Source organism: Cnephaeus nilssonii, assembly GCF_951640355.1.
Source record: "Cnephaeus nilssonii genome assembly, chromosome: 9".
NCBI classification, from domain to species: Eukaryota; Metazoa; Chordata; class Mammalia; order Chiroptera; family Vespertilionidae; genus Cnephaeus; species Cnephaeus nilssonii.
In genome coordinates this window covers 9,569,070-9,593,531 of record NC_137080.1, presented here as the reverse complement: position 1 = coordinate 9,593,531, position 24,462 = coordinate 9,569,070, and positions in this window count along the sequence as shown.

Genomic DNA, 24,462 nt, shown 5'->3' with positions numbered 1-24,462 from the left:
CAACAAAGACAGCTGGTGCCGGGCTTGTCTTCTCTGAGCTCTGTGGATGCAGCGTTGGTGGTAGTCTGCTGGGACTTGTAAAGTTCCCATAGCCCCCAGAGATGCCTCACTGGCCATGTTGGGTCAGTGTGCTAAGCATGGGGCCTGGCACAGAGCAGGCACTTAATAGTTGTGGAATGAATGGATGTACATGGCCCCATGCACTGTCTGCTTCTCCTTATACTCTATATACTTCTTACTACCTGTTATTAACTGAATCATCACCCCCTACAAATTCATATGTTGATGTGCTAGCCCATAGTATGGCAGAAAGCAATGGTATTTGGAGATAAAGTCTTTAATGGCATAATTAAGTTAAAATGAGGTCATTAGGGTGGACCCTAATCTGGTAGGACTGGTGTTCTTATAAGAAGAGATTAGGATATTGACATACACAGTATGAATTCCAGAGAAGAGACAAGGAGGAGACAGCCATACTCCTGCCCAGGAGAGAGGCCTCACAAGAAACTAACCCTGCTAATACCTTGAAATTGGACTTCTAGCATCCAGAACTGTGAGAGAATAAATCTCTGTTAAGCCCCCTAGTCTATGGTGGCTTTGTCACAGCATCCAAAGCAAACTAATGCACTTCCCCACCTCTGCCCGCACACATCTGGAGTGCTTTATACAAAGTTCTGCCCAGAGTAATTGCAAATTCCTATAGCAACACATCACTGGCCTTTAGAGTGGGGATGGCACATGAGATTTTCTTGTTGGACCATTTGTGCAGATCATCTGTGCGCAGTCCTGACTCAGGTGAGAGTGGGCTCTTCTGTGCTCTGATATCCAACCAGGGAGGGAGGGCAGCCTCAGCCTAACACTCAGGAGGTCAGAGTTCATGTTCACCACTAACTACATGTGTGTCTGTGGCAAAATTCCCTCACTCTGGGCTCGTTTCTTCACATATAAAAGGGAGACATTAATGACCTCCATACTGACAATTCGCTCTCTGTGACTGGGGTGTTGAAAGGGTCAAGTGAGGCTACATATGTAAGAGCATAAAAATGCTTTGTAAGTGGAAGTGAGGATGTGGACTATTGTTCTCGCTTTATTATGAGGACTATTATTAGCAAAGCAGCTCAGGCTCTACAGCTTGGGCAGAGCAACAGCTGGGAGCCCACAACAAAGCATCAGCTCCACTCAGCTAAGTCACCTGGTGGAATCTAAGGACCTCAGATCCAGCCCAGCAGCCATACACTCAGAAAGTTGCCAAAGGTCGTATAAACATGTTTGTATTTTTTAATCTATTTGTCACTGTACATTTTCACCTCAGCTTCAGTGTGTGTGTGTGTGTGTGTGTGTGTGTGTGTGTGTGTGTGTTCCAACTCTAAGCAGACCAAGGTAACACATCTATAATCTGGCTCCATTTTGCCTGTCTCCTTCATTGAAACCATCCCATTCCTTTCTACTCTCATTAAAGCATGCCTGTTATCTTGGATCAATATGGGTATAATTTGATTGAAGATAAAGGCCCCTTATTTCTGAGTTTAAGTCATCAGAACAAAGAAATCATGTCAAGGACTCTGTTCGGCCAGGAAATGCAACAGATTGAGTGCTAAAGGACACCAGACAAAACAAGGGAATGTTTTGAGAGATTGTTGATGGAGTTTAGACTCAAAGGCTTCTATTTAATTCAAACCACATAACAAATGATGGTGATATCATTAATATAAATATCCCACATGGACCATCGTTTTCCCCTCCCATTTCATAGCACTGACATCACTTTTGCATATTATATCAATGGCATTTTCCATATTCTGCTGAAAGGTCACAATTCTGTTAGTAATGAGATTCAGTCCCCAGCCAAACTATTCCAAGACACCACCGCCCATTTCCCAAACAGTTTTGAGGGCAGCTTCCAGCAGTATGAATTCCAGAGAGCAGATGTCTCCTTGGGTGTAAGCCATGAGTTGAATTGGGGGGAGTCCACTCCTGATTTCTTTGGTCACTGGAGTGATGGTCAGGCCACCTAAGAGGACACAGAGTAGCAACCAATGTCCAGGAGGATGGGGATCCCACAGAGGATGGAAGCCAAAGGGCCCAGTGCCACCATCTCTCTGGGTCTACCCCTCAAATCCTTGCTAGTGTAGACACGGTTGTCAAACAATGAATTCCTAAAACAAGACTGGTAGGCATAATTTGCCTGAAGAGTAAGACTTTTTTGAGCATGAAGCAGAACTGGGATGGAGACCTGGCTCTGTTTCTTGCATAGCTGTGTGGCTTTAAACAAATTGTCTAGCCTCTCTATGCCTCAGGAACCCAGCTGTACAATAGGGGTGGCGACAGTCTGTTCCTCAGTGGGTTTGTTGTAAGGATTTAAAAATAAGGCATGTAAGTAAGCCTTCCATAAATGCCGGCTCTATTATCACTATAATGGGGATTTCAGGGTTGAACTTAACTTGAATCTCTGCGGCGCTCGTCCTGTTGGGACTGGAGAAAGGGAGTAGAGGTGCATTTGACCACACTTGTTGACTTTGGTGATTCTTAGAACAGAAGGGGAGAGAAGACAACTATGACAGCATTCATTGGAATCCTCAGAGAATATGTAATCAGTTATACATCTCGGCCTCTTTGTAAATGTGAATCTTTGCATGGGTCCATTCTGAGCTCATTTGCTAAGTCAATAGCATTTGTTTTCATTTCCCAGTCTGATGTAACTACACGCTTTTTGCATTTCTTTAGCAACCCTGGCTTCCTTCCTCCAGCATCCAGTGATTTCTCCATTCCCACCTGAGTTAATGGAAAGGTTAGATTACTGCCATATTAGTGCGAATCAATGCAACATGCTAGCCCTCCCAGGAGTGTTTGCCTTTCAAAGGAGAATGCACAAGAGAAAGAGGACCTTCTGATTACTATGTTGGGGGAATGACACAGACATAGACTACCTGGATTTCAGCAGGGCAATTGGCAAAAACTTTCAATGTCCATGTGGAAGAGATGGAGAGACAGAGACCAGAAAAGAGCACAGCTGTATTTATAACTCACTGAATTCCTTGACCAAAGAATGCTTATTAAAGAAAAAAAGGCACAAGAAGGTGGTGTCCCTGCAGAGGGACAGGGCTCTTTCTGAGGCCACATCTGGGCCAACATTTTTATCAACAACTTAAAGGAAAACTCAGATGGCATGCTGAACATGCTCACAGATGTCTGGATTTGTAGCTGGTACATTCTGATGATTAAGAATATTCCATGCTCTTATCTGACCTAATCACTGGGCATGATGGGCCAAATAGACCTCATTAATTGCACTCCTGCTCAGCCCAGGCAATATGCCGGGCCATTTGCACATGTGATCTCTATCCTTCCACTATAAATAAGGAAGTTTATGCTCATCGTGGTTAAGAAACTCGATAGGATGTCACAGGTAAGTGGAAGAACAGGTTTGGAACTTGAATTCAGATCCATACAAGTCCAAAGTCTATGCTCTGCCATTACCTTACTCATTCTACTGTAAATTCTGCACTTGCCCTCCAAATACAAGTGCACATGTTATCTAGTGGAGGGGCAATGTGTCTGCACATACAGATGCAAGGGAGAGGAAAGAAGAGAGAGGGGGACAAGGTCTGCTTTAATCTGTGCTAGCCATCATGGCCAATGGGAAGGAGCTGATGACATTCAGTATGGCTAATGGAGACCCACTAGTTCTCTTCAGATATTTTAAGGGCTGTTATGTGGAAGAAGTATTAAGGGCAACCCAGGGAGGTGGATCTTAATTCAACGTGAGCTGGACCTTTCTAAGATGACAAGCACTGTCTGTCTACGCAGCAGGCCCTTCCTGAGGGGGCATCTTGTCCCATGAGCTCCTGAGCACCAGATCAGATCACTGCCCACCGGAGGAGATACAAGCAGGCCACAGAGCAGGGACAAAAGTCTCCACTTGACAGATGTCCTGGTGGTATTTCTTATACTCTAGCACCTGGGATGGGGACACATTTTGGGACAGAGGGAGTTCTTTCTATCCTTAAATGTACCTCACAGGTTCCTGCCTCTTCTACTGAATATGCAAAAATTAGGCGCTAGAGATGGCCTCCCATTATACAAATGCCAGCAAAACAGTGGCCTAATTTAGTCCTTTGTTTGAAGGAAAGGCCTAAAAAATCCCTCAAGCAGGCTTCTGGGGGAAAGAAAAACCCTCGAAAGTACAGCAGGGCTGCTTTGAGAAGCACAACGTGGGCTTTGTTCTGCCGGGCCAGCCTGTGCCAGCGGCGCAGTGAGCAAATGGAAAACCGTCCTGGCAGAGCGTGTTCATCAGCCTTGCCATCTCCCATTATTCACAGATTCGTACACAGACCTTCTTGCTGGGATGCTCATGCGCATGCATTTGGGCTACATGGAGACGCTGTTTCCTTTTAATTTTCAAGGCAGTAAACCAGGAAGAGCTTCAGACACCCTCCCAGTAACTGGAATACTAACAATGAAACACACCAAGCCCACCGCCTGCCTGATTATTTCCCAATTTTCTCTTTATGCCGGTTCCAGCCCGGAGCCCCTGCCAGATGCAGAAAGCTTCCTCCATGGCAGCACACATAGTTTCCATTTCCCAGCTGAGAGCCAGCATCCAAGAGGATCTTCTGATTTGAACCTGAATGAAACAAAAGATGGCCCAGAACGCCGCGCAGCCAGGAAGCAGAGGCTCACCAGCCAGAAACCTCTGCCGCGTCCCAGAAACCCCATGGGGCAGGGAGAGGGCTAGCATGCTTGCCACACAGCCTCCCAGCGGTTCTCCTACCAAAGATTTCTTCAGGTTCTTGGTACAATTTTGTAAAACCACATTCCACATTATACGCACAGACGTGTGCCCTCTGTCTCACTCTCTTCTCTCTCATACATACAGGATTTCACCCTCCAATCATTTATTTATTTTTTAAAAATATTTTTATTGATTTTTTTATTTTTTATTTTTTTATTTTTATTGATTTTAGAAAGGAAGGGAGAAGGAGAGAGAGAGAGAGAGAGAGAGAGAGAGAGAGAGAGAGAGAGAATCATCAATGATGAGAGAGAATCACTGATGGGCTGCCTCCTGCATGCCCCCTACTGGGTATGGAGCCCGCAACCCGGGCATGTGCCCTTGACCGGAATTGAACCTGGGACCTTTCAGTCCTCAGGCGGATGCTCTATCCACTGAGCCAAACCAGCTAGGGCAGTCATTTATATTTTTCATTCACTTCTTTCATTCATTAATTCAGCAAACATGTATTGAACATCTCATAATCCATTAATTTCTCCAACATTTCTTAAGCACTCATCACAGGCAAGACTGGGTGGGTTAAAGAAGTTGATATGACAGTTTCTGCTCAGTAGCAGGACCTTCACACATTGAATCCTTCCTAAGTGTTTGGCGCTTTCTAAGAGCTTTTGTCTATGTGAGAAATGTTCTCAACTGTGTATCTCCAACCCTGACTGCTATCCTGAGCCACAGTCAGTTTTCAACCTAGGTGCCGGCTAGAGCAGCGTCATCCTGAATGTCCCACTGACACCCCAACTTTGCACGTGTTCAGAACTGACCTTATGTCCTCCTCCTCTAAGCCTGGATTTCTTCCTGATTTCCCTTTCCTGTTAGACACAGCCATCTTTGCATTGCATGGGCTCAGGTTCAAAAATATCTTTGATATTCCTATACACTTTACCCAAGACAGCAGTGAATTTCACCTCCAAAATGTCTCTCATTGGCACATGTTATATATCAACTTTTAAATATACGATATTTGAATTTTCAAATATACAACACAGTATTGTTAACTACCTTCACTATGCTTTATATTACATCCCCAAGACTTATTTATTTGGTAGCTGGAAGTTTGTGCTTTTTAACCCCTTTTCTCCATCCCATCTCCTTTTATCGTTCATTCCCCGCTCATCCCTTTTCATGAAAATGTTTTGTTCATTTAGTCTCTTGTGCAAAATAACACTTACCTTGAATAGACAGCCCCTTTCAATGATTTATTCAGCAGCGTGCTGACCTGGTGAAGCTCTGGCTTCGAAAGGGGAAATGAGATATAAATAAGCATTGCATGAGCAGGAGAGACAAGAATTCAAGGGAGGAGAAAGCACAGAGGAGATAGGAAGGTTTCGTGAGGACCTGGGCTGGAAGGCTAAGTCTGGGGGGATTTCTGCTGGCATAAACTGGAAAGAGGGCACCAGGAGGGGTAATGGCATAAGAAAAGGCAGGAAAATCTAGAGAGTGTCTGCAAAGGGTATTTCACCAGTGTGAGTGGGCATCCTGGGGAGGAGTGGGGGGTAAGGCTATATTGTAGAAAATATGCCATGCTAGGGTAATATCTTGTAGGTAATGAGTAGAAAAATGACACTGAGAATGTGAATTAGGGAGATTATTTTGGTGGCAAAGTGCAGGATGAACTAGAGTGTGGAACTATGAAGTGGGGGAGACCAGTTAAAGGTTCTGGATCTAGAAGGGGCAGAAAGTAAAGATGATGTGACGAGCTGAGGAAATAGATGCTGAAGGTAAGAAGAGGTGAGGTCACAAAGGGGGGTGGGTTTGATTAGTCAGCAGAGGGAGTCATTAAGCGAGACAATCTCCGCCTTTACCAAGAATGTTAGAGATAGAGATTAGCTATTAAGTAACACTTCCCAGAATGATCAGGTAGCTTGGGTGTGCATTTGTAAGCAACAGGCCATATTAAGAATCTGTTGTAGAGAATGAAACAAATAAAGTGGAAAAGTTGCTTCCCTCCTGAATCCAGTTCCGTTCACAGTATCATCACTAAACCCTCCTTCTTCATCTTTCCATCCTAGGACTCATCTCTCTTCCTCTTGGACTCTGATACTGTCACAGGCACTTCACAGTGTGTGAGGGACAAACCTCAATGGCCAGAGTTCCTGGGCCCCATCAGCCGCTTCTCCAACAACTCACATGGTGGTCACACTTCCCTATATCATGGTGATTGGGGACTGAAGAGAGTAATTAAAGGCAAGTGTCCACCTACGAGAGGACCTTCTACTAATCACCTGGGGTAGTTTGTTAAAAATCAGCAGATTGTGGGATCCATTCCCAGTGATCTTGGTTTAGAAAGTCAAGGGAGGGACCTGGAAGTCTATATGTTTAGCCAGTTTTCAGGTGATGCTCATTGGGGGTGGTCCACTGAACACATTTTGAGAAACACCACCAGGGAGAGCATGGCTGTTATAACATTTCCAAGAAAATTTTCAAAGCAAAATGTACAAATCACTTACTGTGCACAGGAGTGTACATTGATGTGTGTGTATATATGTATATAAACACACACATACAAAGAGTCCATAGAAGTCTAATTTTAAGCAATGCTACTTCCTGGTTAACCTTCCAACATAAACTGGTTGTAAAATGTATCCCTAGGAAGCTACATAAGTTGGGTTGCTATACATGGATTTGGGCTAGAAGCCAATTAAAACTCCCAGGTCTTTTTCACATGTGCTGCCCTTGGGTTATTGACTTTTAAAAAAACACACTTAAACATAGGACTTTACATTTATTCATGTTATTTTCCACCCATGATTCCATTTGATTGGCTGGCAGTTGGGGTCGTGTGCCCAGTACTCTAAACAGCTGAATTCATAAAAGACACCCCTACTTGTAAGCCCGTCGGACATTTATCAAAGCCAGTCGATTTTCCTGAATTGACAATGAACAACATATTCTATTTATAGTTTCTTATTTTCTTTCTAAATTTAATTTTTGATTTGGGCAGTTAAGAACTAAAAGAATGACTTAATGCTTCTGGAAGTCTCCGAAGGGTCATAACTGCGTTCCATTCATCTTTAGGTGTCTCCAGCCTGTAGTGAGAGAGGGCAACAAATGATTGCTGAATGGGGAACGAGAAAGGAATAAATTCACATGTAAATTAGTCTAGACTTTGAACGAAATTTTTCAACAAGATAATATCTGATGGCTGAATGACCACAGTTGCACCAAAAAATAATTAACCAATGATTAATTAACCAATTAGTTCATATCGATCAGCCAGTCTCATCTGTGGTTTTCTCCTTCCCACTGTACCAGCAGCAGCAGCCACAGTGTGACCTGGAAATATTAGAGATGCAGACTAGGGAACCCACCCAGATCAACTGAATCGAAAACTCTGGGAATTTATGGTAGAGGGAATGTGATAGTCAAGGACCGTGGTCAGGTAATTTGACCTTTATGTCTAGTTTTCCTAACTTAGTAAAAGAGCTCCCTGCCTCCTAGGACTGGGAGTATAAAATGAATTAGTATTAATCAACTTCTTGCACCAGTGCTGTCACATACTGCTACTCAAGTGTTAGCAAATTTCATTGTCAGTGCAATCCGAGAGACATAACTGGAAACAAGATACCACCTTTTACCCATCACATTGGTAGGAAAGATTAAAGTCTGAAAATAGCAAATATTAAGGATATGGGGAAAATGTCTATCATACAAAGCGGGTGTAGTGATTCAATGGAAGAGTCCCTCAGAAAGCAAGGTAGTAGTATTGAGTAAAGATGAGCATGCGCCCATCCTGTAATTAGACAATTCCACTTTGGAATGCATAACCCAGGGCAGCGCTCCCCAGACCTCCCTGACTGTGAGAACTCTGGAATGGTGGTTAAGCACAGATTCCTGGAGCACCCCAGACCCACTGAGTCAGAATCGCCAGGGAGAAGGCCTGGGAATCCAGATGTTTCACCAGCCACGGAGCATCCTTATTATCAGACACATTCTTGTCCTCTTATTCAAGATGATCGAGGGAGGCTAAATGCAGCCTTCTTCGCAAAAACAAAATGCCGACGTCTTACAGATGAACCATGAAGAAATGAAGTAACTTTTCTGAGTCATTTTTATAAGAATAACATTTTTAAGAAAATCTGTGTAACAACTGAATTTGGAGAGCAAAATGAAGCCGTCATGTTAATTCCACCCTTCAGCCCATCCACCCCCTGCTACAATATCCTGCAGAAATTCCCTGATGGTCACAACGTCTCGTCTATTGTTAGTAACAAAACTGAGAAAATGTTGTTTGCTTGTTGGGACACAAAGGTCGAAGCTAGCCAACCTCTGGCTAACAGCTGCAAAATAGCAACAAATGAAAAGGATGTGGAATAAGACGAAGCTTAATCTTCTCATCCAAAGAAGAGGAAATATAGTACTTTACAAACAAGGTCAGAGCATTGTGAACCCTCTGGGACTCTTAGACATGGACTTTTGGGAAAGCCCGTGTGGGCCCCCGGCAAACAATCGAGGAGCGCCACAGACAAGTGGGCTGTCTGCAGCCTGAGATGCTGCTGGGCCCAGAGGGTGCTCCAGCCAACACAATTGACTTCCTGGTCGCAGGCCTGAGATAAAGCCATCCTAGGAAGGATGCCAAAAATAGGAAATCCTAAAATAAAAAGAAAACAAACACTGTTTTTTCCTGACACTGATCCTCTTCACGTGGGCCACCAAAAGATAAGTTACCCCCTTAAGAGAACATCTCCCAGAAAAAGAGCGGGGCGGGGGGGGGGGATGCAATGACACCCGTGAGCCACCTGATTCTAGACTGAACATTTCTGAGGCATAGGGGCTGCGTTTTGACCATGGTCAAAAGCCACGGAACAGCTGGATTTCCAGCATCAGCACTTTCCCTGCATCTCCACGCGCCTCCATGGCAGCTGTTCATGCCTGCAATTTACAACCAATAATTAAGCTTATAACTGTTATTCTTTGCCCGTGTATTTGCTCAGACGTGAAAGCTCTGCTGCTCGTTGTTTACTTAGCTTGCTCAGCCCGGTGGATTGAAAAAGGCGCAGGCTGACTCATCCAGAGGAGAGGCAAATCTGTGATCAGGCCCAGCAAAACGTTTGTTCTGAAGGCAAAGTCCCCTGCAGAAGCGGCGAAACTGCACTATGTTGGTTTGTTGTATGTTTGTTGGCTTATGTTTTGTCCAGGACCGCTTCTTTCCTTTCAACCAGAAGTTGCTTTTCGCACAGCATCTTAGGAACAGAGAGGAAAGTAGTCTTCCGGGACCATCTCCGGCTTCTCTAAGGATGTGGTTTCTTGCCCTAAGACAGCCACCCTCGTGAACATTTTGGTAAATATGACAGTAGATGCATCGGTTGTCCTCCAGAAGTGCTGCTCCTCTTAGGAGGTGCTCCCGCCTCCTCTGGGGCCACCCCACCCCTCAGTTCTGTCCTCCACATGAGTCTCAATTCTGCATCAACACCTGCCTAACACATTTCTCCAGGCCCTTGTGTTTGGTGTCCAGGCAACTGCCCAAGAGGGAGAGAGGAAGGGAAGGAAGGAAATAGGAAGAGAGAGAGAGAGAGAGAGATAGAGAGAGAGAGAGAGAGAGAGAGAGCGAGCAGGGGGCTGGAAGAGGTCAAGGAGCATGCAGTCCTTGGAGGTGAAGAATAAGAAGACCAAAGGTGTGTGTGTGTGTGTGTGTGTGTGTGTGTGTGTGTGTGTGTGTGTGTAAAGTAAGAAGCTAGTTTCTAACTGGCTCTGAAGGCACTCCCTGGGGAAGAGTTTTAAAAAGTAAACAGAAGGTGGATTTTGAAACGGTGTTTTTGTAGAGGGAGAAATCTGGGGACTGTGGGGGGATGTCTCATATTCGATCCTTACATATACTTGGCAAACAGAAAATGGAGAGACATGGCAAGGGCTGCCTGTGGGAGGGTCCGTGCAGGAGTTGTGGCAGGATTCAATAGATTCTTGATTTTATGGCTTCAAGCTCAAACTCTGTACCACACGCCTTTCACTTCAGTTTCGACTGAAGTCAAAATTTGAAGCTCATTGAAAAAAGGAAGTCACAGTGTTGTGAAGGATCAAAAGTAGGGCTATTTGGTGTTTGACATAAGAGAATAAACTGAACTAGCCAGTGACCATGAGAGGGAGACCCACAGAAAGATCCGAAGCGCTCTTTCTCTATTGCCCGAGGGCTAATTACAATGAGCCAGGGCAGTGGTCGGCAAACTCATGAGTCAACAGAGCCAAACATCAACAGTACAACGATTGAAATTCCTTTTGAGAGCCAAACTTTTTAAACTTAAACTTCTTTTAACGCCACTTCTTCAAAATAGACTCGCCCAGGCCGAAAACCGACTTCTGCGCATGGGCCACGAAGTTTCAATCGCACTGTATGTGCGCGCCCGCACGTGGTATTTTGTGGAAGAGCCACACTCAAGGGGCCAAAGAGCCGCCTGTGGCTCGCCAGCCGCAGTTTGCCGACCACTGAGCCAGGGGAACGAAAAGCCTAGCTCTTTGCCCTGGGGAGCTTCCATTAGTGGCTCTGGGGGTTGAAGGGATTTCCAGCCCTAAACCATGGAGCAGACAGATGTGGCATTCAGGCTCGCCTCATGACCTGGTGGAGGGCAGAACCCCATTTCACCTCATAGCATCACCAGCAGCCTGGACTGATGTCTGCAGGCACCAGGGGATGGATCTGACGATCAGAAGAGGGTAAAGGGCTCTCTTCTGGTGTCTGAGGGGCCACAGCTCTGCTGGGCCCATCCCACCTTGCTGGGCCTAAGGCCTGGGGAGAATTGGCTCAGCCACATACAGAGAAACATCCGCACATTATTCTGGTGCCTCTGAAGACCTGGACTCAAAACTCTCACCAAAAAGGCTGCCAGGACCTTATAAAAGTCTTACCACAGTCTTCAAAGCCATCTAGACCAAGTCTCATCCTCACATTCAAGACCTTTAGCCTCTCAGGTCCTTCTTGCTCTAGTGCAACGGTTCTCAACCTGTGGGTCACGACCCCTTTGGGGGTCGAACGACCCTTTCACAGGGGTCGCCTAAGACCATCGGAAAACACAGATATTTACATGACGATTCATAACAGTAGCAAAATTATTTTGAAGTAGCAACGAAAATAATTTTATGGTTGGGGGTCACTATAACATGAGGAACTGTATTAAAGGGTCACGTCATTAGGAAGGTTGAGAACCACTGCTCTAGTGAGTTGAGGACACCTGAGGATGTTTTTTCATCGCCCTTAAGTCTTGGTCAGACAAGAGTTTTTGGCTCTCACTCTCCTGACCCCCTCAAAGCACATGGGTGACTATCAGATAAAACCTCATTCCTGAAGGACCCAGGTCTGCAGGGCCTTCCCCAGCCAGGTTCTCCCTCCCTCTCACATTATGAAATGTTAGAAATCAGAGCTGAGAGGACCACACAAGTCCTTTCACCCAGCCTACTCCTTATCTAGAAGGAGCTGAGGCTACAGATTTGCACAGGTCACTCCGCCAACCAAGCTAGCCCAGTGCTACAATCACAGACCCCCTCACCTAGCCCAGCACGCTTTCTACAGAATGCATTCTCCTGTGACAAACACTGTAGTTATGGGTTATTTCCATACTTTGTTGCCTTGGGGGATGTCCAGGCCTAACCATACTTCAATACCCCTCATGCTTCTTTCTTTCCCACTGCATCTCTTGGCTCTCATCCTCCCCCCTTCCTCTCTTTGTCCCTCCTCCCACTTTTGGTCATCATCCCTCTCCTTCTGTCTCAGCGTCTCCCCTTCCAACTGCTTACAAGAGATTTGGAAAGGGTAGGGAGTAAGGAAAAGGCAAAGAACAGGAAAGATTGGAGAGCGGGGAGAAGGAGGAAGTACCTGGAGCTCTTGCTAAACTGTCTTTATATTTTTGTACTTTGAATAAATGACCTCATTTCCCAGGGAGTCTGTTTATATGAATTTTTTTGTCTCACTCTATAATGAAGTTCTCCACATTCCAGTGACTAGAAAGCCCATCTGGGTACTCTCTCTTTAATTAAGTGCACCACTCTTGATCCACTTACTGCCTTGGAAAATTCTTCTGGAGTGACTACATCTCTTCTTTGTTGAACCAGTCTGGAAAAGTGGGGTGGGAAGAAGGAGCGTGAGGAGAGAAAGGCCAAGCTGAAAGCTGCTGCCCTGCCTTTCCCGGCTTGGGGCCTGACCAGGTTCTGCAATGACACAACGCACCTCTGGGCACAGCTCTCCTAAACCGGCGCCTGTTGCTCTGCCCTGGTGTCCATTCGCCTTTCCCCAGGCCCCTCCCTGCACGGAATATGACTTGTTTCTTAAAGGGCTGGCCTTTGTCCTCTAATCTGCACACAAATTGGTTTTATCGATCTCTAAATTCCTTGAAGCTCTAGCCTTCTCTGAATCAAATGTCAATTAGTTCAGGGTGCTATTTGTGCACATGGGTACACACACACACACACACACACACACACACACACACACACCCTAGGGTCTTCTTTATCAAATGTGCATTCATCATTGCATCTTTCATGTGTGCATTTTGTTGTTTAACCCACATGGCAATTCTGACTACACTCACTTCAAGCCAGGTGGACAGAATCTCTAGTGCTGAGGGGCGACAAGTATATTTGGGCAGGTACAGCCCTTCAGTGGGATGTTCCTGCACCACACCATGTATCTCCCACATCAAATATGTGCTAAGAACGGCCCTAACCGGTTTGGCTCAGTGGATAGAGCGTTGGCCTGCGGACTGAAAGGTCCCAGGTTTGATTCCGGTCAAGGGCATGTACCTTGGTTGCGGGCACATCCCCCGTAGCAGGGGTGCAGGAGGCAGCTGATCAATGTTTCTCTCTCATCGATGTTTCTAACTCTCTATCTCTCTCTCTTCCTCTCTGTAAAAAAATCAATAAAATATATTTTAAAAATATATATGTGCCAAGAAGGGCTCAGTACTCCCTTATGGGGCCTGACTGCTATTGATGACAACTTCTGATCGGTAAGAATGCACAAGTCAAGCAAAGACCATTCATATCCTCAAGTCAAGAAATTTGTTTCCTTATTGTTCCTAATGCGGCAGCTGTGTGTCGTCCTGAGAGCAATCCTGTAGGTTGTTCTGACACTAGAACAGAACTGCCACCTGAGAGGTTGCAAGCAGATGCTGCTTTCCATGTAAAAGCTAGATTTTACCCCAGGTGGAATGCCCTTCTTATGCGGAAAGCTGCTTGGTTGGGCCATTATAATTCACTAATTCAATGACTCGATATGGACCTAGTGTAATACCAGTCTCCAGGGTTGTGGCAGTGAACAAAACAGAGGCTCTGCCATCCTGAAGCCTGTCGCATAGTGAAGTATCCAATTTACCCTTGAACCACCTGGGGGTTAGGGACACTGACTTCCTGCCCCCTGCTCAGTCAAAAATCTGCATATAACTTTTGCCTCCCCCTAAAACTTAACTACTAATAGCCTACATTAACCAGAAGCCTTACCTATTACACAAACAGTCAATTAATACATATTTTGCATGTTATTTGTAAGCTAGGGAAAAGAAAATGTTATTAAGAAAATCATAAGGAAAACACAATTATAGTATTGATTGGGGGGGGGGGGGAAATCCATGTATAAGTGCCACAGAGTTCAAGCATATGTTCAAGGGTCAACTCTAAATACAATCAAGTAACCAAATATTGAATTGCTCTGAAGGAAAAAAAAAAAGACCATGATCCCTGATATATAATAATAGAGGAGGATGAAATCAGACAAAGTATTCATTGGCGTGGAAAGTGAAGACCTAAAGAATGAAAACATGTTAGTCGAGTATGATGGTAAGGGGGAGGATGTGCTAAGCAATGGAATGTTCCAAGCAAAGGAAACAACATGTGGAAAGAGCTGGGGGGCCCTGGGGGAGACGCAGCTTGCTGAGGAAGTGAAGGGAGGTTAGTACAGTGTGTGCAACAGGAGAGGAGGTTGGAGGGGCACACGGAGGTTAGGTTACGAAGCACTGTGTAAGCCATGGAAATGGGTTTATATTCTAATCAAAACACAACGGGAAGCCACTGGACAGTTTTAAACAGGAGGGCGACACAGTTCATTTTATAGCTGGCAAAGATAACTGGCGGCTGGGCAGAGCAGGGCAGAGGGAGGCCAGGCTATATGGCAGAGACCAGTGGGGTGGCAATTGCTAGGTGTGGGCAGGAGATGGTCACTTGACCAGTGGGATGGAGACAGGCAAACTCACATGTGGCGCTTGGCTCCTGAAGGAAAAGATCCAGGAGGAGTTACTGAGGCCTTACACGTGGCTGGTGAGGGAAGGAAGGAATGAGAAATGAGATGCAGGATTCTGGCATGAGAACCTGAGCTCATGGGGTGCCATTTGTGGAGACAGAGAAGCCTGGGAAAGTAGCAGCTTGAAGAGAGTGTAGGGGTGAGCCGGGATTCCTGTTTTGAGGTGTATGTGAGCTATTCTGTGTCTGGACTTAGCCTATGCCTGTTACTGGTGCGTGTTCCTGTGAATACACCTGCCACTTGAGCACTCTTTGCCGAAGGGGTGGGGTGTGGGCCAGGAGGAATGCAGGAGAGCCAGCTCTTCACCTCCGCAGGCTTGCTATTGAGATACCCCGGTGTGATTCGGTGTTTTACACAAGATTTTAAACCTGATGTTTGTGAGATGTACTCTAGGTCCCGACTACACCCCATGGGTGAGCTGGGAGCGGAGGAGGATGGCTGGAGGGAATATATGTCCATATTCCCAGGCATCCTCAGAAGTGAGTGGGAAGGCAGAACATGAGGATGTGATAACACCCCTCTCCGGTAATAGTGTCTGGTCAATGTAAACATTCCACCTGCCACCTGAACAGAGAATACTCAGCTCGGCTCTTGAAAGAGCTATTAGACAAGAAAGCTCCACAAGTAGTTCTGGAGTGGGTATTGTTCTCATCCTAGGGCCCTATGCTTGTAAATACCTACATATGGACAGACAGTTCATTTGAAACCAGTTTAGGTATCTCAATGCATCTTAAAAAACAGGGTCTATCCTATAAGACTACTGAAGATGCAATCGGTAAATTTTCACATCTGCAGCCAAATTGGGGAAAAGACTGCTTTGATTAGATAAAAGCTACAATACAGACTTTAACTCATTTTGCAATCTGCAAGTCTAAGTAAATATTTCATTGTACTACCTACACATTTCAACAACCCTAATGAATAAATAAACATTAGGTATGCAGGAACAACAAAGATAGTGGCTGATTCTCATCAATGCAGGCCACAAAACAATATTACATGTATTGTGCCAAAAAGGGCAAACAAACAAACATAAACCTGTTATTTTACAGTAATATAGCCAAAAAGATCCAGCAAAAATAAGCAAAAAAAGCTACAGTAATTAACACAGTGTGACAGTGGCATAATGACAGACAAATAGACTGATAGAATAAAATACAGAGAACAGAAATGAATCCTCATATGTATGGTCAGATAATTTTCTTTGAGGTGACAAGACATCCAATGAGGCAAGGATGGTCTTTTCAACAAATGATGCTGGGAAAACTGAACATCCAAATGCAAAAGAATGAGGTTGGACCCTTACCTTACACCAGCGATTTTCAACCAGTATGCCACAAGAATTTTTAAAACATACCATACCTGACTATTTAGTCAGGGGCACTGACCTCTTTTCCCTTAAATTTTCAAATGAAAAAAATGAAGAAACAGCCATCCTAGGTGAATGAATCAAAATTATATCTCTTTTCTTTGTCAGATTGGCCAAAAATATATTTTTTGTAGTGCTGTAGAATTTTAGTAATTAGTTTGTGTGCTATGAGATGAGAAAAGTTGAAAAATCACTGTCTTACACCACATGCAAAAATTAACTTTAAATGGATCCCAGATCCATTGTAAGGCCCTAAATGTAAGAGTTAAAGCTATAAACTCTTAGAAGAAAACAGGTGGAAGCTTTATGACATTGGATTTGGCAATAATTTCTTGGGTATGACATGAGAAGTACAGCAACAAAAATAAAAATAGATAAATTGGACTATATCAAAATTTAAAACTTTTGTGCATCAAAGGACACAACCAACAGAATGAAAAAGCAACTTACAGAATGGGAGAAGAGATTTACAAATTATATATCTGATAAGGAGTTTATATGTAGAATATATAAAATACTCCTGCAACTTAACAACACAAAGCAACCCAATCTTATCTAATAAAAGAGTAATATGCAAATTGACCATCACTCCAACACACAAGATGGCTGCTCCCATGTGGTCAAAGATGGCCAACCCCATGTGGACACAAGATGGCCGCCACAAGGTGGCTGGCAAGGGAGGGCAGTTGTGGACGATCAGGCCAGCTGGGGAGGACAGTTGGGGGGGACCCAGGTCTGCAGGGGAGGACAGTTAGGGGCAATTGGGCTGGCAGGGGAGCAGTTAGGCATCAATCAAGTTGGCAGGGGAGTGGTTAGGGGGTGATCAGGCTGGCAGGCATAAGTGATTAGGGGCAATCAGGCAGGCAGGCAGGCAAGCGGTTGGGAGCCAGCAGTCCTGGATTGTGAGAGGGATGTCCAACTGCCAGTTTAGGCCCGATCCCGATCGGGCCTAAACGGGCAGTCAGACATCCCTCAAGGGGTCCCAGATTGGAGAGGGTGCATGCTGCGCTGAGGGACACCCCCCCCCCCCCATGCACGAATTTTGTGCACCAGGCCTCTAGTTTACAAATAAGCAAAGGGCTTGACTAGACATTTTTTTCAAAGAAGATATACACATGGCCAACAAGCACAGAAAAGATGCTCAGCATCACTAATCATTAGAGAAACCATAATGAGCTATTACCTCACACACTTAAAATGGCTACCAAAAAGAGTGAGGAAAAAATAAAATAGGTGTTGGCAAGGATGTGGAAGAAATGGAATTCTTATGCACTAATGGTGGGAATGGAAAATGTTGCAACTTCTGTGGAAAACAGTATGGCAGTTCCTTTTAAAAAAAGGAAAATATAATTACCATATGATCTAGCAATTTCACTTCTGGGTGTATAGCAAAAGAATTGAAAGTGGGGGTCTTAAAGAGATATTTGTACACCCATGTTCATAGCAGCATTATTCACAATAGCTAGAATGTTAAAGCAACCCAAGTGTTCACTGAGAGATAAATGAGTAAATAAAATTTGATGTATATGTACAATGGAATATTGTTCATCCTTGAAAAGGATAGAAATTGTGACACATGCCTCAACTTAGATAAGTGAACCTGGAGCACATTATGCCAAATGAAAAAAAATCCAGTCACAAAAAGACAAATTCTGTATGATTTCATTTATATGATGTGCCTAGAGTAGTTAAATTCATAGAAACAGAAAGTAGAATGGTAGTTGCCAGGGGCTGAGGGGTGAAATGGGGAGTTGTTAAATAAGTACAGAGGTTCAGTTTTGCAAGATAAAAAGAGCTCTGGAGATTTATTTCACAACAATGTGAATGTAGTTATCACCACTGAACTTTACACTTAAAAATGGTTAAGATGGTATATTTTATGTTATGTTTATTTAACCACAATAAAAAATAACCTGGCCAGCGTGGCTTAGTGGTTGAGCATTGACTATGAACCAGTCAGGCACGTGCCTGGGTTGTGGGCTAGATCCCAAGTGTGGGGCGTGCAGAAGGCAGCTGATCAAAGATTCTTTCTCATCATAGTTTCTATCTCTCTCTCCCTCTCCCTTCCTCTCTGAAGTCAATAAAAGTATATTTTTTAAAAAAACACAAATGAATAAATCAATAAGGCACTAAAAAAAAAAAAAAGCTAAGATATTTTTGCTTCTAACATCATCCTATATAATAAAAGCCTAATATGCTAAGTGTCTAGTTGACTGGTTAGTCATTCAACCAATCAAAGTGTAATATGCTAATGATATGCTAAGGCCGCTCAACCACTCGCTATGACGTGCACTGACCACTAGGGAACAGACGCTCCAACCGATAGGTTAGCTTGCTGCTAGGGTCCAGCCAATCGGGACTGAGCGAGATGGGCTGGGCACACCCTGGAGCCCTCCCGCGTTCCCTCCCCAGCTGGCCAAACTCCTACATCCCTCCCGGCCTTGATCGTGCACCAGTATGGTCTCTCGGCCTGGCCTGTGCCCTCTTGCAATCCAGTACTCCTCGGGGGATGTTGGAGAGCTAGTTTCGGCCTGATCCCACAGGCCAAGCCAAGGGACCCCACTGGTGCACGAATTCGTGCACTGGGCCTCTAGCCTATATAATAAAAGCCTAAGTGACCATATGGCAGAACAACCAGAACAACCGGTTGCTATGATGACCACTGACCACCAGGGGGCAGATGCTCAATGCAGGAGCTTTCCTCTGGTGGTCAGTGTGCTCCCACAGGGCTCATGGCTGGCAAACAAAGCTGCCATGGTGGGAGCTTCTCCCGACTCCACAGCAGCAGATGCAGTGGGCTGGGATGAGCCTAATTCAGGCTCCTCCCTGGCCGCCTACCGCTTGGCACACTGCTACATAACTCGGGTGATGACCACGGGGATTGGGCCTAGGCTGGCAGTTGGACATCCCCCGAGGGGTCCCAGACTATAAGAGGGTGCAGGCCGAGCTGAGGGACCCCCACTCCCCCCCCAGTACACGAATTTCATGCACTGGGCCTCTAGTTCCACTATAAAAATACTAATGGAAGTTCTGGCTAAAGATGGCAGTTAAACTAAAAAGCTTACTGAACTTACCTCAAATTTCAGACCATGATGGAATCTGGCACACATGACATTTTCGTGGCCCGGCAGCTTCAGCTTATCCCATAGCCCAGGCTTCGCCCAGGTCAGTACAAACAGGTAATAGCTGACAATTACTGAGTACCTATGATGTGTGAAACATTGTTCTAAGCACCTGGCGTATGTTGGCCAATTTAATTTTTACAACTACCTCTGGGTAGGTTCTAGTTTTCTCATTTGATAGGCAGGGAGAACGAGGTCTAGAAAGGCCAAGTAAAGGGCCCGCTTAGAGTTAGTGAGTGAGCACACAGGGTTCAAAGCCAGGCAGTTGGGTTCCAAAACCATACACATAACCCCTACACTAAGAATAGACCCTTGCTTGGCTTCCAGCATTTCTGTTTTGGGGTCTGCCTATCCAAGAATAATCTTGGCTCGCAACCCACCTTCAGCGTGGTTTTGAGAGAATGTTGGTTTTTCCTCGTGTTCTGGGAATTGCATGCCATCTTGACACTATTCATCATGGTCTCAACTCTATTGGGGTTCAGTGCCCAGGAGCCCATGTCCATGAAGTTTCTCAATGGTGTGCTCATGTTTCTGTCCCTCCTGCTTAGTACTGAGAAGTGGTTGCTAATTTTTTTTTTTTTAATGCTCGAGGTAAATATTAGAAAAGTTAAACAAAAAGAAGGAAAGACAGAAAAAGGAAGGAAGGAAGGATTGGAGGGGGAAATCCCATCACTGTCATGAATAAGTGGTCTCCTCTTAAAAGAAGATGTTTTTCATCTCCCTTGTGTTTTATAGTTTCAATTTCAACACAAAGTTATTTATTTTATCTATTTCACTAACACTTTACCATGTTCTGTTGGACTGATTCTCATTTGCAAAAAAACCTTATTGTTTAAATGTCTTGCTTTTCTTAAGAAAATCATCATTTGAAGAAAGAAATGTTTAAAGAATTGATTTTCCTTCTCCCTGAAGTTCGTTTCCCCTTTCCAAACTGAACAATTCCCCTCTGTTCCCCCCCGGCACATTTCCCCCCAGGATTTTTTAAAAGCCAGTTACAGGTTACAACCACCTTTGGTATCTGAGACACTCTTAAGATTCCACTGTAGATTTAATCCTTATCAGTTTGAATGTGTTTACTGCGTCGCATAGTTCTTGTACAGAGTCAACGATAAATGCTAATATTCTACAAACCAAAGTCCTGCAGCCCTTGAAAGTTATGTTTTTTTAGACACAGCTGTGTCCCTTCATGTACGTCTCTCTTCCCCCAAGACAGAGCGAAAGGGCTTGTCATGAATAGCATGGGACCTCCACCTTCCCACGCTTCCATGTGAGAGCCCTACGGTAAAAACATGGCACATTATCTTTAAAGCACATTTTGCCCTGACTTCAGCGGCACCCAAATGCACTGGGAACAATGGGGCTGGCGCGGCTCCAGTGCTGCTGGACACCGCTTCTTAACGTAAAGTGAGTTCACACAGGCTGCGGGGCCATTTCTGAGGACAGCGGATACTTTAAATGCTGTGCACTTTTGTGTCTAACACACAAAGTCAAGCGGTGAACTGAGGCAATTATCCTGGTGACTCAAATGCGCCCTTTCTCCCCGCATACCTCTTTGGGCTTTAATTATCTGAACGTTTCAAATGAAACGTATCTTTCCCCACTTGGATAATTGCTTCATTTCCCTACTTTACTTTGTGTATGGAAATTCAAAGCATTCCTGGTCCATACATACAGGTGAGAGAAACTTTTACAATAAGTCATTTTGGAAGCAACACTTTTCTCTCTTCTAATGGAGAGCTGTAGAGCGCCTCAAATATGGTTCAACAGGTAAAAGGTAGCTTGCCTGTGAGGTTGGGGCCCTGCCCAGGCAGGCAGAGTCTTCCTGTCCTCCATCCTCCTGTCCGGAGGAGCAGGGAGGGCAGTAGGCGCCCTGCCACAGGGGTCTGACGGAAGCTGTCATCCAGGGGGTGGGAGTGCAACTCACCTGTGGCCTGTGCATCATTACCAGGGGTGTTGACAGGCCCGGGGCTGGGGAGGAAGGCCAGGTCTTCTGTGCCAACTGGTGAAAGGATGAGTGAGAGAGCCTGCTATTGGTGTCACTGATGGACAAGAGGCTCTGGGCCATGGACACAAAGTTTATAGACACTTTGTGGCATCCTTCCCAGGGCTTCATTCAGGGAAGGGGGTAGGGGGGATTTTTAGGACAGGATTTAAAATTGTGGACCGGTCTTCCGTGTTGGAGTACCCATGTTATATGATTAGCTGGCGACCCGGGGCTGGGATGAAATCACCCATCGTAGCATATCCCCATCAGCTTAAGAAAATAGTGCTGAGGTGTGGCAGGTGAACTAACTAGTCCTTTTTTGTTGTTGTTTGTCCTCATTAAGCTATGAGAGGAATGTGCCGCTGCCTTTCAAAACTGTGTAGACATAGATAAGAAGTCTGTCTCAGGAACCCTTCATGGACTACAACTGGGTAAAGGGAACAAATGTTTGACATACATATTAAGTTCATCCTCAGAATGTCCTGCTATGCCAGAACTTGGAAAATGACTGGTGGTTGGTGTTATGAAACATAGGAAAGGGAAGTGTAACCCTGAAAGACCTCATGAAACGGAAGGGGAAAACTGCAGTTTTTATGGTATCGTGACTAGGATTCCAAGGTTTCAGACGACCAGGGACTTAAAAATGTGCTTGGCTCCTTGGTATTGAGTAGGCGAGCTTGTTGATTCCAAATAAATGCAGTGCTGAGCGTGGGTGGATTCAGCTCGGAAGTCCATTCTTTCATAAACCAGATGATAATGAAAACAAGATGCTTAGTTTCTGGAAAGGGGGAATCTACTGGCCGTACAACCAAGAGATGCCAAGAGGCTCATTCATGAAAGCTGTGAAGAACGAGGTGACTGGTTGGAACCATCTAAGACGAATGGCCCGGATAAGAGGTCTGTTACCAAGTCCTGGGGCTTGTCAGCAGCTAATGGGGCCATTATTTCATGATGCTAAGTTTTTCATTTTCCGGTCATTAATCAATATTTTTTATGTCAGTCTACCTTAAAAGGAACATTTAATCACATGAGATATTTTAACATAATTTAGTTATTGCTTCAGGCCCAAAGCACCACAAAGAGGCCAGAGACACAAGGCCCTGTGGGGAAGGAACCCTTGCTTAGAGCCTGCAGTCATTTCTCTCTTCACTCATGGATGTGTTTAGGGAGCCAAAAAACTATCTCATGCTTAATCTTAATCCCTGTCTACCTACCTGCTATCCAATCTGGGTCATTTTCCTGCTAAAATCTTCAAGCCTGTGTCCACCTACTCAGTCCTTCTTCAACCCCTGAAATTTGCATGTCACCTCCAGATAGGACCTCCCCTTTCAAAGTGTTCCATGACCCCTTCTCTCTCCTCCTTCTCCACCTTCCTCCTTGTTTTTCTCTCCCACTCTCTACCCCCTTCTCTCCCAAATTCAAATTTAGTGAGTTAGTTGATGTCTCATTCTTCTGAGCCCTTCTTTGATCTTGGACATTTTGACCACTCTATTCCTTTTAAAAATAATTCCTTTGCTTTCTATCTTCTCAGCCTTTCTCAGTCTAATTGTGTCAAGTTTGCTTCTCCCTTCATCCTCCCACCCCTTACCTGTGGGTACCCTCAAGTCTCTATCTTTGGCACTCTTTCCTCTCTCTGCCTTCTTCCCCAAATCCTTCATTTAGTCTACTGCGTCATCTAAATTCTTACCTCTGGTATTAATCCCTTATGTGCCTGCAGTCAACTCAATATGTATTGGGTGCCATCCCATGTGACCGACTGCCTACAAGATAGCTCTCCCAGTTTTTCCTGATGGCACCGTAAGGCACACATGTCCAAATTTAGCATCTTCTCTTCTAAAACTATCTTGCTTCCCAATGGCCCACTTTCTGGTATCTCTCATCTTACTTCCTATCTCTGAAGTGAATACCCCTGACATTTGATTCTTTCCTATTTTTTAATTGTCAGATCCGAACATTCATATTTCTCACTTCAACAAGACTCTTCTGTCCAGCCTTTCCTTGCCCCCTCACTCAAGCTGCGACTTTCATTTGGTTTCTTTCCTCTTTGGCAGTCATTCTATGTCTCCCGCACCAGTGTCTCTTCTGTCTCTTCCTGCACCACGCCAGCCTTTGATGCACCATACCTATCCCTCTGCTCATTGCTGCAAGAGCCCGTAGCAGCTACCAGAACCTCTGCGTGAGAACTTACACATCGCCCTGCAGGCTGCAGGGTACAGGGGGCTGGATTGGCCAGTGTTGAACCCTAACTGTAGCACTTACAGATTACTGAATGCCCGTATCTAAGACTGTAGATTCTCCCTTTGCAATATCGCTGACACTTGCCTCTTCCTTCCCACTCCCGCTTCCACCACCTCAGCTTAAGCCCACTCCATGGCTCATGTGGGCAGTGGCAGCAGCTCCCTAAGAAGTCCTCAGCTAGGTTCTGCTTTTCTTCATCATCATCATCATTATCATCATCATCATCATCCGTGTTATGGTTCTCTGTGTCACAGTTGACTAAAGACTTTCGTATATAGTCCTATCATGTCATCCTCCTAATAATGCTTTGCAGGCTAGAGAGGAGAGGAGCAGTTGAATAAACTACAGACAGTACAGATGATGCAACTAAAGTTTAGGGTGGTGGTTCAGTGGTTGCCCAAAATTGTAGGTCAGGTGGCTGGTGGAAACAGGGCCCACATCCCTCTAGTCCCAGGGCCTGAGCCCTGTGTTCCCTTATAGCTTTCATAAGCTAAGCAACGATCACATGCCTTATCTTCTTAAATCTCCCAGTGGCTCCTTGCTGTCTACAAAACAGTCTAATTTCATTCACTCAGCCCTCAAGGTAGAACCCTCAGGGTCTGATTTGAAGTTATTTCCCCAGGAAATAATTGTGTGCTTTATCTGTACACCATACTCCAGGAAAAGATACCTCATACAATTCTTAGTTTATCTCCCAGCTTCAGCCTATTTTACAGCCTATTCTGCGTGGTCTTTTAAAAATGTAAG